Source organism: Mustelus asterias, chromosome 11 (genome assembly GCF_964213995.1).
Source record: "Mustelus asterias chromosome 11, sMusAst1.hap1.1, whole genome shotgun sequence".
Classification (NCBI taxonomy): Eukaryota; Metazoa; Chordata; class Chondrichthyes; order Carcharhiniformes; family Triakidae; genus Mustelus; species Mustelus asterias.
In genome coordinates, this window is record NC_135811.1 from 67511417 (window position 1) to 67526624 (window position 15208).

At 42.2% G+C, this 15208-nt stretch overlaps 1 protein-coding gene and 1 non-coding gene across 3 annotated transcripts in view; both read right to left on the bottom strand.

Annotated features, from left to right (window-relative positions):
- The window catches only part of LOC144500569 (protein TANC2-like), a 1073639-nt gene that overhangs the window by 933393 nt on the left and 125038 nt on the right, over nucleotides 1–15208 (bottom strand). The window lies entirely within an intron of this gene.
- Nucleotides 11462–11551, bottom strand: trnap-ugg (transfer RNA proline (anticodon UGG)). Its single transcript is given in 2 exon segments — nucleotides 11462–11497; nucleotides 11516–11551. It is a non-coding gene; the product is annotated as a tRNA-Pro (tRNA).

Here is a 15208-nt window from a genome sequence, read left to right on the forward strand (position 1 = left end):
TTAAAGTACGTACGCTTAATGAATCACAAAATAGATGTCCGAGCGCTGCTAAAATTAATTAAATGTGCAAAAACATGAAGGGATATCTAAATTGACTACAACCTGCAGTACAATGGAATAGATGATTGAAATCGCCATTAGGAAATAAAACACGAAGCAAAGAGCACAATCCTTTAGGCAAGAATATGAAGAACCAGTATTATTGCACAACTCCTATGGATTTATTGCATGTAGAAATAGAAACCACAATCAGCACCTTACAACTGAGTATTTTTATGCATGCTAAATCACAAACAAATCATGTTGAACTTAACTCCGATGGGGTATTGGAAAATGCAGAAAAACAATTTTCTTGCTCAAATTCAAGAATAAGTATTCCGTGATGAAAAGCACACCATAAACTGAGGCACAAATATTGTAGCAGGCTATTAGTTACTAGGTTACTGGATGTTTTTCCACTTTAAATAATGCAGTGTTCACAGCAAATATTCAATGAATGAATTGCATTTTGGTCAGCACACACATTTAATTCTCACATTATCAAGACTGCATAGATCAAGCAAAATTATGCCATTGCTCAAAAACAAAAACCACATACTTTACATCCAGAAGCTTGACAGCTTTCATTGCACTGTTCGTTTGCCATTAGAAGGATTTTTTTCTTCAAATTTCTTTATACTTGAGCTTCATACCAACATGTGTTTAAAACCAGGCAATAATGAACATTCTGACAGACCTTCTACCCGAGGATAATTAGTTTATTCTGCATAGATCAGAAAGGATTTAGCAGTCGGAGTTCAATTGTTAAATTATCACGCCAATCCAGTGAAAGATTGATTCACTTAGAGGGCAGCAATAACAAATTCCACCAGTAGCAACCACGTTTTCAATACAATGAGCTGGACAGACTATAATATTTGACAAAACAAATATCATTCAACAAAACTATTTGTAACTCAATTATCAAACGGCGATTTATTAAAGCTTTACATATTTTTCAGACAACTTTAACATTGTTATTATGGATCAGTGTATTCCGAGAGCTATTTTGCGTTTCCGAAGGTTGCCTTGTCATGTCATGCAACATCACATTTAACTTTTTTCATTTCTGTAAACAACTGTTCCTTCAAACAGTAGAGATTAGTTATATAACTTTTAAACCAGGATAGCATACCAAATGCAATAACATCTGCAAACATAAATCTCTATTTTCTGCAATGAAATGGTGACACGTAACGTGACATTTTTACTAAAATAGGCTTTCTATTGTTTACCACAGTGTTGCTGCAGTCTAAAAATGGCAGCAATTTACCCATTGCTTTAATACAGCAATATGTCACATGAAACACAAAGAAAATATATACCTTACTGAAATCAAGATACAGGCCCCACTGATATATCAGTAATATTTATCAACCACATTACAAATATGCAATTTGCTTTCCATCCCTCAAAGTCTGGTTACATACATCATTTTTCCCAGCATAAACTTGCAATGTTTGTTCAAGATTTATGACCTTGTTAAATCATCTTCTCTCCGCTACCCACCCCCACCGGACCGTCCTCCCCCACTGCACCCCACCCACCTCCAAACCTTTATTTCTCAAATAGAGAGAGAAAAATGCTGCAAATTCTCAGCAAGACTGGCAGCATCTGTGGAAAGGGAAACATAATTAATGTTCAAGGTTGATGACTTTTCTGATAAAAGATCAATAACCTGAAACATTAATTCGGTTTCTTTCCAGAGATTCTGCAGGACTTGCTGAGTCTTTACCTCAGATTTCCAGCATCCACAGTATTTTATTCTTTATTTTTCACAGTTCTGTACAATTTAATATTTTTTGGTTCCCTGTCATAGAAGAATTATAAAACCAAATTTAACACCAAGTAACGTAATGAACTGTCAAGACAGATAATCAAAAGCTTGGTAAAAGAGGCAGACTTTAAGGAGCAGCTTAAAAGGCGAGAAGGTAGTCGATAGGTTTAGCAAGGAAAGTCCAGATCTCAGGGCCTTGGCTGAAGGATGATTAAAAATCTGGAATTCTCAACAGACTGGATTTAGAGGAGTGCACATATCTCAGATGGTTTTGGGGCTGAAGAAGATAAAGACATAAGCAGAGGTAAGGCCACAGGGGAATTTGAAAACATGGCTTAATGGGAGCCAACATAGGGCTGCAAGCACAGGGATGATGGTTGAACTGGATATGGTGCACGTTAGGGCACAAAGTTTTGGATGCCTTCAATTTTAAGAGGTTAAATGTGGGAGGCTGGCCACGTGTGTTAAAATAGTCAGGTCTGAAGGTAACAGTGGCATGGGATGAATGTTTCAGCAACAAATGAGCTAAAGCAGGAGTAGTCAGGATAGTTGTGGTATAGTGGTAATGTCAACGGACTAGTAATCCTGAGACCCAGAGCAATACTCTGGAGAAGAGTGTGTGAATCCCACCACATTGAATTTAATTTTTTTAAATTCTGAAATCTGGATTAAGAGTCATCATTAGATGAATTAGACCATGAAACCATTGTTAGTTGTTGTAAAAACCCATTTAGTTCACTAATGCCCTTGAGGGAAGAAAATGTGCCATCTTTACCTTGTCTGGCCAGATCCACAGTGGTTGACTCTTAAATGCCCTGTGAGATGGCCATTCAGTTCAAGGGTAGATCGGAATTAATCCCATTGATGAATAACAAAACAAAGCTGGAAATTGATCTTAGTGATAGTCTGGATGCATGGTCAAAAACTCATCTCAATGATACTAAAGTAGTGGACATTCTAGTTACCATTTAACAGTTTTGCTAGGGAGAGGAATGTAGTCAGTGGCTCGAGAACCGGAACACAGATTTTAGTGGAGACCAAAAACAATGCTTAGTTGGAGGAAATTGGAAGTTGGAGAAAACGTTTTAAAGTTTATTCATTAGTGTCACAAGTTGGCTTACATTAACACCGCAATGAAGTTACTGTGAAAATCCTCTAGTCGCCACACTTCAGTGCCTGTTTGGGTACACAGAGGGAGAATTTCGTACGCCCAATGCACCTCACCAGCACGTCTTTCGGACTGTGCGAGGAATCTGGAGCACCCGGAGGAATCCCATACAGACGCAGAGAAAACATGCAGACTCCGCACAGATAGTGACCCAAGCCAGGAATCAAACACAGTCTCTGGCGCAGGTCTGGCAGCATGTATGGACAGAAAAACAAAGTTAATGTTTCGAGTTCATATGGCCCTTCTACAGAACTGTTCTGGACTCAAAACATTAACTCCACTCCTCTCTCCACAGATGCTGCCAGACCTGCTGAGTTTTTCCACCATTTTCCATTTTTACCTAATTGAAGAAAATTTCTGCTCATCCAGTGTTGGTTGTTGCATAAGCATTCTGACAATTGAGAGAAAGTGGAGCTGATGTGAGAGGTGGTGGTGGTGAAGTAGTGTTGGATGTTGTCGGAGTACATGTGGAAACTAAAATTATTAAGCAACAACATGTAAAGAAGAAAGAGGAAGGGGTCAAGGAACACCAAAGGTAACAGTGTGGGAGCAGGAAGGGAAGCCATTGCAAGTGACTCTCTGGGTACAATTAGATATAGAAGAAAAGATAATGGCCGTGTGATCAAGTATGTCAAAGATCGCAAACAAGTTGAGAAGGATGAAGCGGGATCGTTTATTTTGGTCACAGTCAGATAGAATTACTTCCCATGGTAGATTCGCATTTCATAGCGTGGTTATTAATGCTGTCGCAATGGCTTTGGAGCAATTCAGGAACTGTGATCAAATGATCAACACCTGAACAGATGGTAAATTGCCAGGCCCAGGCTAACTAACTCCTGTTGCAGTGTCAACAGTGAAGTGCCTTGGGAGCACTGCAGCTGATGTAATTTGCTGTAAACAAGTACAGGTTCATACACTTATGAAACTCCAAGGAAGCCTACAGCATGCAAAGGTGTACACTAAAGACAATAGATAAAGAAAAATGCCCCGTTATATTGGTGATTACTTGTTAAAGGCAGTGTGAGGTTGCTCGGAGGAAAACAAGCTAATCACTCAGTTGGTCATCTCAAGTCACTCTCAAAACACCTTTTGACTGGAGTCTGGAAACAGAGTCTCCCAAGGTCTTGGAAGGAATCAAGACCGTTAGTGTTCTATTCTTTCTTCTAGTTCCAGGCAATCACATGCAACTGATGTTCAAAAATCATCAGAAAGGTAATAGCTGAAAGATTACTGTCCACCTAAATGGGCAGTTGAGATAATACCCATTCTGCCACTGAAAAACCAACAAAAACTTCACACAACCTGTCAACTATCCATCAACTCTACAGATGGATGCCCAATTACAATTAGTATTAAAATTTAAGGGGCATCCATCAAAACACAGATCTGATCATTCTTGCAATTCAGATTAAATTTCCTTTAAAGGAACAGGTTCCAAAATTTGTGAGCAGAACTTGTTGCTCTGATAATCTGAAAGCAGCATCATCACATACTCAAAGGAAAGCTCCACTATCAGGAAACATCTCATTACTATGCAGTGACAAAACTAATGCTGCATTTATGAACAAACACAAAACAATTCCTGGATGATGTGTTGGAATTCCCATTGTTTCCATGACACCATAAATCCCATCCACACCCTGTCACCACCACAAGCACAAGCACTCTTCCCCCCCACAACCCTACTCCTCCCAAGGACAAGAATCCACTGTGGTCATCCCCCTCTCTAACAAGTATACCGTTTTGGATACTGTTGGGGGTGATGGCTTATCAGGGGATAACAGCAGCAGCAGCCAGAGCAATTGCACCATGGCTAGCTCTGTTGTTAAGCAAGGGGGGAACAAAGAGCACTAGAGCAATAGTTATAAGGGACTCTATAGTTAGGGGTGCAGATAAGCGCTTCTGTGGACGTGAAAAAGACTCCAGGATGGTATGTTGCCTCCCTGGTGCCAGGGTCCGTCATATCTCTGAACGGGCAGAAAGCATTCTGAAGGGAGAGGGTGAACAGCCAGAGGTCGTGGTACATATTGGTACTAACGACATAGGTAGGAAGAGTGATGAGGTCCTGCAGCAGCAGTTTAGGGAGTTAGGTAGGAAGTTAAAATGCAGGATCTCGAAGGTTGTAATCTCAGGATTACACGCTGGTGAGGCTAGGAATAGGAAGATAGTGCAGCACAACACATGGCTAAACAGCTGGTGCAGGAGGAAGGGTTTCAGATATCTGGACTATTGGGGTCTCTTCCAGGGCAGGTGGGAGCTGTACAAGAAGGACGGGTTGCATCTAAACTGGAGGGGCGTAAATATTCTGGACATGAGGTTTGCTAGTGTCGCATGGGAGGATTTAAACTAGTTTGGCAGGGGGGTGGGAACCAAAGCAAAGGTGAATTAGCTGAAGGAGAACTAGAGAGTAGGGCCAGTAAGACTCAGAGGAAGAGTAGGCAGGGTGTAGTTGCTAATCAAAGAGGGTCTGGTGGATTGAAGTGCATTTCAATGCAAGAAGTGTAACAGATAAGGCAGATGAACTTAGAGCTTGGATTAATACTAGGAACTGTGATGTTGTTGCCATTACAGAGACTTGGTTAAGGAAAGGACAGGATTGGCAGCTTAACATTCCAGTATACAGTTGTTTCAGGCAAAATAGAGGGGGATATAAAAGGGGTGGGGGAGTTGTACTACTGGTCAAGGAGAATATCACAGCTGTACTGTGGGAAGACACTTCGGAGGGCTCATACAGCGAGGCAATATGGGTGGAGCTCAGGAATAGGAAAGATGTAGTCACAATGTTGGGAGTTTACTTATAGGCCACCCAACTGTTAGCGGGAGATAGAGGAACAGATAGGTGGGCAGATTTTGGCAAGGTGCAAAAGTAACAAGGTTCTTGTGGTGGGAGATTTTAACTTCCCCTATATTGACTGGGACACACTTAGTGCTAGGGGCATGAATGGGACAGAGTTTGTAAGGAGCATCCAGGAGGGCTTCTTGAAACTGTATGTAGATAGTCCAACTAGGGAAGGGGCCATACTGGACCTGGTATTGGAGAATGAGCCCGGCCAGGTGATCGACGTTTCAGTAGGGGAGCAGTTCAGGAACAGTGACCATAATTCAGTAAGCTTTAAGGTACTGATGGATAAGGAAAAGTGTAGTCCTCAAGTTAAGGTGCTAAATTGGGGGAAGGCTAATTACAACAATATTAGGCAGGAACTGAAGATTGTAGATTGGGGACACATGTTTGAGGGCAAATCCATATCTGGCATGAGGGACAATTTCAAGTGTAAGTTGATAGGGATACAGGACCGGCACATACCTGTAAGGATGAAGGATAAGTATGGCAAGTTTTGGGAACCTTGGATAACGAGAGATATTGTGAGCCTAGTCAAAGAGAAAAAGCGTTTGTCAAAGCTAGGAGGCTGGGAACACACGAAGCAAGTGTGGAGTACAAGGAAAGTAGAAAGAAACTTAAGCAAGGAGTAAGGAGGGCTAAAAGGGGTCAGGAAAGAGAATTGGCCAGCAGGATTAAGGAAAATCCCAAGACTTTCTTTACATATATAAAGAGCAAGAGGGTAGCCAGGGAGAGGGTTGGCCCACTCAAGGACAAGGGAGGGAATTTATGCGTGGAGCCAGAGGAAATGGGTGAGGTATTAAATGAGTACTTTGCGTCAGTATTCACCAAAGTGAAGGACTTGGTGGATGATGAGTCTGGGAAAGGATGTGTAGATAGTTTGAGTCATGTTGAGATCAAAAAGGAGGTATTGGGGTTCTTCATTCAGGTAGACAAGTCCCCAGGACCTGATGGGATATACCCCAGAATACTGACAGAGGCAGAGGAGGAAATTGCTGGGGCCTTGACAGAAATCTTTGTATCCTCACTGGCTACAGGGGAGGTCACAGTAAGAGTTTTAACAACACCAGGTTAAAGTCCAACAGGTTTATTTGGTAGCAAATACCATAATAAACCTGTTGGACTTTAACCTGGTGTTAGAAACATAGACAAACTACAGCACAAACAGGCCCTTCGGCCCACAAGTTATGCCGAACACATCCCTACCTTCTAGACCTACCTATAACCCTCCATCCTATTAAGCTCCATGTACTCATCCAGGAGTCTCTTAAAAGACCCTATTGAGTTCGCCTCCACCATCACTGACGGCAGCCGATTCCACTCGCCCACCACCCTGTGTGTGAAAAACTTACCCCTAACATCTCCCCTGTACCTACCCCCCAGCACCCTAAACCTGTGTCCTCTCGTAGCAGACATTTCCACCCTGGGAAAAAGCCTCAGAGTCCACCCGATCTATGCCTCTCAACATCTTATATACCTCTATTAGGTCTCCTCTTGTCCTTCGTCTCTCCAAGGAGAAAAGACCAAGCTCCCTCAGCCTATCCTCATATGGCATGCCACTCAATCCAGGCAACATCTATATGTGTTGTTAAAACTCTTACTGTGTTCACCCCAGTCCAACGCCGGCATCTCCACATCATGACTACAGGGGAGGTTCCAGAGGATTGGAGAATAACCAATGTTGTCCCTTTGTTTAAGAAGGGTAACAAAAATAATCCAGGTAATTACAGGCCGGTGAGCCTTACATCAGTGGTCGGGAAATTATTGGAGAGGATTCTTCAAGACAGGATTTATCCCCACATGAAAATAAGTGGACGTATTAGTGAGAGGCACCATGGTTTTGTGAAGGGGAGGTCGTGTCTCACTAGCTTGATCACGTTTTTCGAGGAAGTGACGAAGTTGATTGATGAGGGTAGGGCAGTGGATGTTGTCTACATGGACTTCAGTAAAGCCTTTGACAAGGTCCCTCATGGCAGACTGGTGCAGAAGGTGGAAGTTGCATGGGATCAGAGGTGAGCTGGCAAGGTGGATACAAAACTGGCTCGGTCAAAGGAGGTAAGAAGTCTCACAACACCAGGTTAAAGTCCAATAGGTTTATTTGGTCGCAAAAGCCACTAGCTTTCGGAGCGCTGCTCCTTCGTCAGGTAAGTGGGAGTTCTGTTCACAAACAGGGCATATAAAGACACAAACTCAATTTACAAAATAATGGTTGGAATGCGAGTCTTTGCAGGTAATCAAGTCTTAAAGGTACAGACAATGTGAGTGGAGAGAGGGTTAAACACAGGTTAAAGAGATGTGTATTGTCTCCAGCCAGGACAGTTAGTGAGATTTTGCAAGCCCAAGTCCTGTGTTTACCCCAGTCCAACGCCGACATCTCCACATCGGTCAAAGAAGACAGACTGTAGCAGTGGAAGGGTGCGTTTCTGACAAGTGGCGTTCCTGACAAGTGGTGTTCCTCAGGGATCAGTGCTGGGACCTTGGCTGTTTGTAATATATATAGATTTGGAGGAAAATGTAACTGGACTGATTAGTAAGTTTGCGGGCGACACAAAGGTTGGTGGATTTGAGGATAGCGATGAGGACCATCAGAGGATATAGCAGGATATAGATCAGTTGGAGACTTGGGTGGAGAGATGGCAGATGGAGGTTAATCCAGACAAATGTGAGGTAATGCATTTTGGAAGGTCTAATACAGATAGGCAGATACAGTAAATGGCAGAGCCCTTAAGAGTATTGATAGGCAAAGGGATCTGGGTGTACAGGTACACAGGTCACTGAAAGTGGCAATGCAGGTGGAGAAGGTAGTCAAGAAGGCATATGGCATGCTTGCCTTCATCGGCCGGGGCATTGAGTTTAAAAATTGGCAAGTCATGTTGCAGCTTTAGTTATGCCGCACTTGGAATATAGTGTTCAATTTTGGTCACCATACTACCAGAGAGATGTGGAGGCTTTGGAGAGGGTACAGAAAAGATTTACCAGGATGTTGTCTGGTATGGAGGGGGCTATGAGGAGAGGTTGGAGAAACTTGGTTCGTTCTCACTGGAACGACGGAGGTTGAGGGGCAACCTGATAGAAGTCTACAAGATTATGAGAGGCATGGATAGTCAGAAGCTTTTTCCCAGGGTGGAAGTGTCAATTACTAGGGGGCAAGGTTTAAGGGAGATGTACTAGGCAGGTTTTTGTTTTGCACAGAGGGTGGGTGGGGGTGCCTGGAACTCACTGCCGGGGGAGGTAATGGAAGCAGATATGGTAGTGGCTTTTAAGGGACGTCGTGACAAATACATGAATAGGATGGGAATAGAGGGATATGGTCCCTGGAAGGGTAGGGAGGTTTAGTTAAGTCGAGCAGCATGGTTGGTGCAGATTTGCTGTAATTTTCTCTGTTCTTTGTTCAGAGCAACTGCTGTTTTCACTAAGCTTACATAAAGATTCCTGATCAAGTATATTGGTCACTCTTGGTCATGGGTACACATACCACAATATCTAAATATCCAGCTGACAAAAAGAATCCTCCACTCTATATGAACGATCGTACATAAAATATTTTAAAAATACTACTTACAATTCCTTGTGTGCCTTTTTTTGCTTAACTCTTATTCTTAAAAATGCTCCAACTTGGAACGTCTTCAGAAGCCAACATTTAGATCTGTTGACATTAGAGGGTCCAACATTATCTTAAAAAGCCAGTTAACACCATCAGCTTGCAGCAATTTTAAACACCTTTCCCAATGAAAAAAAATCAAGTGCCCAAAGCAACTGGACATCCGAATTCGCCCGCAGTGTTGGGATTAATTCCTGCTTTATTCATTTGCATCTATGTTGAAGGTGTTGAAACCCACATTACATGCAAGATATGGACATTTTGGAATTTTAATTAAAGGATCAATCTCAGTTGTGCCTTTGCTATTACTCAATTGCATTTCATAGCAACTCATTTACAACTCCCATTTTTCTTAATTATAAGCAGGATGATGATGATGGGATGTATCCAGGAAGCGGCATGGTGGCACAGTGTTTAGCACTGCTGCCTCACAGCTCCAGGGACCCTTGGTTCGATTCCTGGCTTGGTCACTGTCTGTGTGGAGTTTGCACGTTAACATAGAAACATAGAAGTTAGAACATAGAACAGTACAGCACAGAACAGGCCCTTCGGCCCACGATGTTGTGCCGAGCTTTATCTGAAACCAAGATCAAGCTATCCCACTCCCTACCATCCTGGTGTGCTCCATGTGCCTATCCAATAACCGCTTAAATGTTCCTAAAGTGTCTGACTCCACTATCACTGCAGGCAGTCCATTCCACACCCCAACCACTCTCTGCGTAAAGAACCTACCTCTGATATCCTTCCTATATCTCCCACCACGAACCCTATAGTTATGCCCCCTTGTAATAGCTCCATCCACCTGAGGAAATAGTCTTTGAACGTTCACTCTATCTATGCCCAAGTTGGGAGCAAGAGGAGGCAATTTGGCCCTTCAAGCCTGCTCTGCCATTCATTACGATCATGGCGGATCATCCAACTCAATAGTCTAATCCTGCTTTTGCCCCTAACCTTTGATCCCATTCGCCCCAAGTGCTATATCCAGCCACCTCTTGGAATACATTCAACTACTTCCTGTGGTAATGAATTCCAGAGGCTCACCACTCTTTGGGTGAAGAAATATCTCCTCGCCTCTGTCCTAAATGGTCGACCCTGAATCCTCAGACTGTGACCCCTGGTTCTGGACTCCCCCATGATTGGGAATATCCTCCCTGCATCTACCCTGTCTAGTCCTGTTAGAATTTTATATGCCTCTATGAGATCCCCGCCCCCCTCATTTGTCTGAACTCCAGTAAAAACAATCTTAACCCAGTCAATCTCTTCTCAAAAAACAGTCTCACCATCCCCAGAATCAGCCTGGTAAACCTCCGCTGCACTCCCTCGAGAGCAAAAATATCCTTCCTCAGAAAAGGAAACCAAAACTGCACACAATACTCTTGGTTTGGCCTCACCAAGGCCCTGTATAATTGCAATAACACATCCCTACTCCTGTACTCGAAACCTCTTGCAGTGAAGCCAACATGCCATTTGCCTTCTTTACCGTCTGCTGCACCTGCAAGCTTACCTTCAGTGACTGGTGCACAAGGACACCCAGGTCCCGCTGCACACTCCCCTCTCCCAATTTACAATCATTCAGGTAGTAACCTGCTTTCTTGTTTTTGCTTCCAAAGTGAATAACCTCATACTTATCCAAATTATACTGCATCTGCCATTGATTAGCCCACTCACCCAACCTGTCCAGATCATAGAATCATAGAATCATAGAAATCATAGAATCATAGAAACCCTACAGCACAGAAAGAGGCCATTCGGCCCATCGAGTCTGCACCGACCACAATCCCACCCAGGCCCTACCCCCATATCCACACACTAATCCCTCTAACCTATGCATCTTAGGACACTAAGGGCAATTTTATCATGGCCAATCAACCTAACCCGCACATCTTTTGGACTGTGGGAGGAAACCCACGCAGACACAAGGAGAATGTGCAAACTCCACACAGACAGTGACCCAAGCCGGGAATCGAACCCAGGTCCCTGGAGCTGTGAAGCAGCAGTGCTAACCACTGTGCTATCGTGCCGCCCCATACGAAACGTGGGCTCGTCCGGGATTTGAACCCGGGACCTCTCGCAAGCTTGTGAATTTCAACGCCCAAAGCGAGAATCATACCCCTAGACCAACGAGCCTTCGCTGACCAACGAGCCTTCGCTCATTCTGAAGGATCTCTGCATCCTCGGCACAGTTCACCCTCCCACCCAACTTGGTATCATCTGCAAAATTTGAGATGTTACATTTTGTTTCCTCATCCAAATCATTAATATATATTGTGAATAGCTGGGGTTCCAGCACCAATCCCTGTGGCACCCCACTAGTTTTACTGCCTGCCAATTTGAAAAGCACCCATTAATTCCTTCTCTTTGTTTCCTCTCTGCCAATCATTCTCCCCATGACTGCGTGGGTTCCTTCCGGGTGCTCCGGTTTCCTCCCTTAATCCAAAGATGTGCAGGTTAGTATAATTGATCATGCTAAATTGCCCACAGTGTCCCGGAATGTGTGGGTTAGATGGATTAGCAGGAAAAATGTGTGGGATTGTGGGATAGTGCCTGGGGTGGGATTGTTGTCGGTGCAGGCTCAATGGACCAAACAGCCTCCTTCTGCACTATAGCGTTTCTATGAAGGTAGACTGAAGCAAATGAATTAACTGCACGGTATTTTATTGCATCACCTCAACTTCAGCTGCAGGTAAACAGACATTTCTGGGACTTTTCAGGTGTAGCCTGTTAAAGATAGCACCTACTGAACAGGCAACCGGAAGTGATCTTTTTAAAAACATAAAATGGGTTTTGACAAAATGCCTTCAGGAAAGCAGCAACATACTCACTACTCTTCTGCTGTATAGCAAATCAATTTCACAGCTACACAAACATATGAACAAACACCACATATAGGGACTACATATCTATTAATATTCAAACAACACTACTGACTTAAAGTCTTAAGTACCAGAAAATTTCACACTCCGATTTGGTCATTTTAAGCTTCCAACTTAATTGTGCATGAACAATCACAAATGAATAGGCATAGAAAGCACGAATAATAAAGTATCTGAGGACTCAATCTTTCAAATCCGATGAAATAGTAAATTTTCAACTTGGATAATGAAAGAAAAATACTATGGATGTCAGAAAGCTGAAATGAAAACAAATTCTAGAAATCCTCAGCAGGTAAAGCAGCATCCATGGAGAGACGAACAGAGTTGTTGTTTCATCTGATTTCTGATGACCTGAAATGTTCTATTTCACCCGTCACAAATGCCACACACCCTGATGAGTGTTTCCAGCATTTTCTGTTTCTTTTATTTAAAGCTGAAGTTAGTTTACTACTGCTCAGAAGGTTGTATGCACTCAACTTTCCAGGTAAGTTTGAAGCTCAACAGGAAAAATGCTCAAAAGGTCTTGCAGAATTTCAAAAATCAGCTGCAAAAATCTTAGAAATAGCAGAGAAATTTGTTTTGCAGCATATGAAAAATGAGAACATGCCGGAGTAGCCATCTTTTAATATTTTATGTCCATTGATATCTGCATTCAAGATCCAAGTTTCACAGCATTTTAGCCAACTTCAATTATTCAAAAACTGAATTCCATTCTCCGCTTCTATTCAAATATGACTAAGCCTTTACACAAGTGCTCACCGAGACTTTTGCCCCTTTCCCCATTGTTATCCCCTCTTGTTCAGAAGGTTTCATGTGGTCCTGCCAATGTATCACCCAATTTGATGCTAGTTATGGGACATGTTGACATATATTTAACCACAGTCCGAGATCACAAGCAAACTAGGTTCTTTCCTTAGCCAATATGCATACATATACATTCCTAACAGAGATTGTCGACAGGAATTAGATCAATGTTCATCCTTCCCAATGTAGGAGTTTGGAGGCCAAATTAGTGCATGAAGTTGGCTGAGGGAAGCTAACTCAGCATAAACCAAGATGAGTTAATCACTGGATAAGCTTGGAAACCATGGAAGAAGAGTTATATAACAGAAATAAACAGGCTACAAAACAACCAATCCTTTGGGAGCAGAGTTTAAAATGGCTGGCTTCACTCAATCTCTAATTGCTGTGCCAAAGGTCTGTGTAAATGTCCCAAATTCCTGCTGTCACCTCAAGTACAAGAAAAATCTTTTTTTTTAAAAAGCTGAAAGCAATATACAGGCAAGTCCTGCAGTGAGGAATGTATTTACCATTTAAGTAAATGGTAATATCAGTTAGACACACACACACACCTTAGCATTTATTTCCCATCCCTAATTTGCCTGGAGAAATTGGTGGCAAAATGCTTTTTTAAACTCCTGCAGTCCACGTGGTGTGTAAGTACACCAATAGTGCTGTTAGGGAATTCCAGGATTTTTGACCCAGCAATGGCAACATAGTTCCAAGTCAGGATGGTGTGTGGGGAACTGGCTAGAGGTGGTTGTCCCATGCATCCCTATCCTTCTCGGTGCTGTGGGTCCCAGGTTTAGAAAGTGCTGTTGAAGGAGACTTGCTGCATTGCAACTTGTAGATAGTACACACTGCTGCCACTGTGCACCAGTATTGGAGGGAGTGAATGTTGATGGAGGTGGATGAGGTGCCAAACAAGCAGGTTTGCTTTGCACTGCCTGGATGGTTTTGAGTTCGAGTATTATTGGAGATGCACTTATCTAGACAAGTGATATACATACACACACTTGGAAGCCTCTAACCAAGCAGTTTATTAGGTTGCCCTTAAAATGCTTATGGAATGCCTCCAATATTTTATAGTTTATTATTCCGAAACCTGCTTTGAAACTTACATAAATATTTCACAGTTAAGTTCATGCATGATTATTAGTAAATACAAGCTGAAGTTTTTGGCTCATCTATAAGTCTACATTTCGTTTTTCTTCATTGTCCAGCCAAGGGTTGATTATGAAAAATGTTCTTCCAAATTCCTAATAATGGCTATAAGCTCTGTTGGCACGAACAGAATAACCTAAGTTTCCATTTTATGACCAAAAAAGATTCTTAGGAGCTGTATACTCAGTCATTCTGGTCATCAATAAATTAAGAGTTAGGTAAGTAAGGATTGCAAACAGGGTTGCTTTATTTATAATCTCCAATGCCAGAATGAGGCAAAACAGTCAAGCTTCTGGAGCTAAACTGCCTGAACTCCTCAAACGCTGCATCTGTGAAGTAACTGACCCAGTTTCTTTTCCATGGTTTTGTGTACTACCCATTACCTCTCAAGAGCCTGGTATGGGATTGATGACCAGCATTGCGGACAAGGAATACTTGGCACTCATCAAAATAGATTAATTTTAGATAAATATATATACTATACTTTAATTCAACCAAAATTGATGTTGATTTCCCCTGAAATAGCACTAATTTTCCATGCAACGGCAAATTACAATTACAGCATTTGTGAACATCTGCGCTGATTCTTTCCAAGCAGCCCTAATTTGCAATTCTAAAATCATTAGAACAGCAATCAGATAAATATCAGCCCCAGACCAACTACAAATGGTGTAATTACAACAGAGGCTTGCCAAAAATCTAACATAAAGAACAATACAGTCACTCAGCATGTATACAGAAATAATTTTAACATGCTGATCAATCCTAAAAAAAGTTAACCCAATAAATTTGAGATATTCTTCAGTTGCTCTTTGAACCCTGTGATGCCCAAAACTTTATTTGCTCATTCTGTACACTGATTTTGTAGCAATGATGACAAATCTAAATAAATTCTATTTTAATAAGAGACACCAAAGTAATTAATATAATAAAAGCAAATTATTGCGGATGCTGGAATCTGAAACCA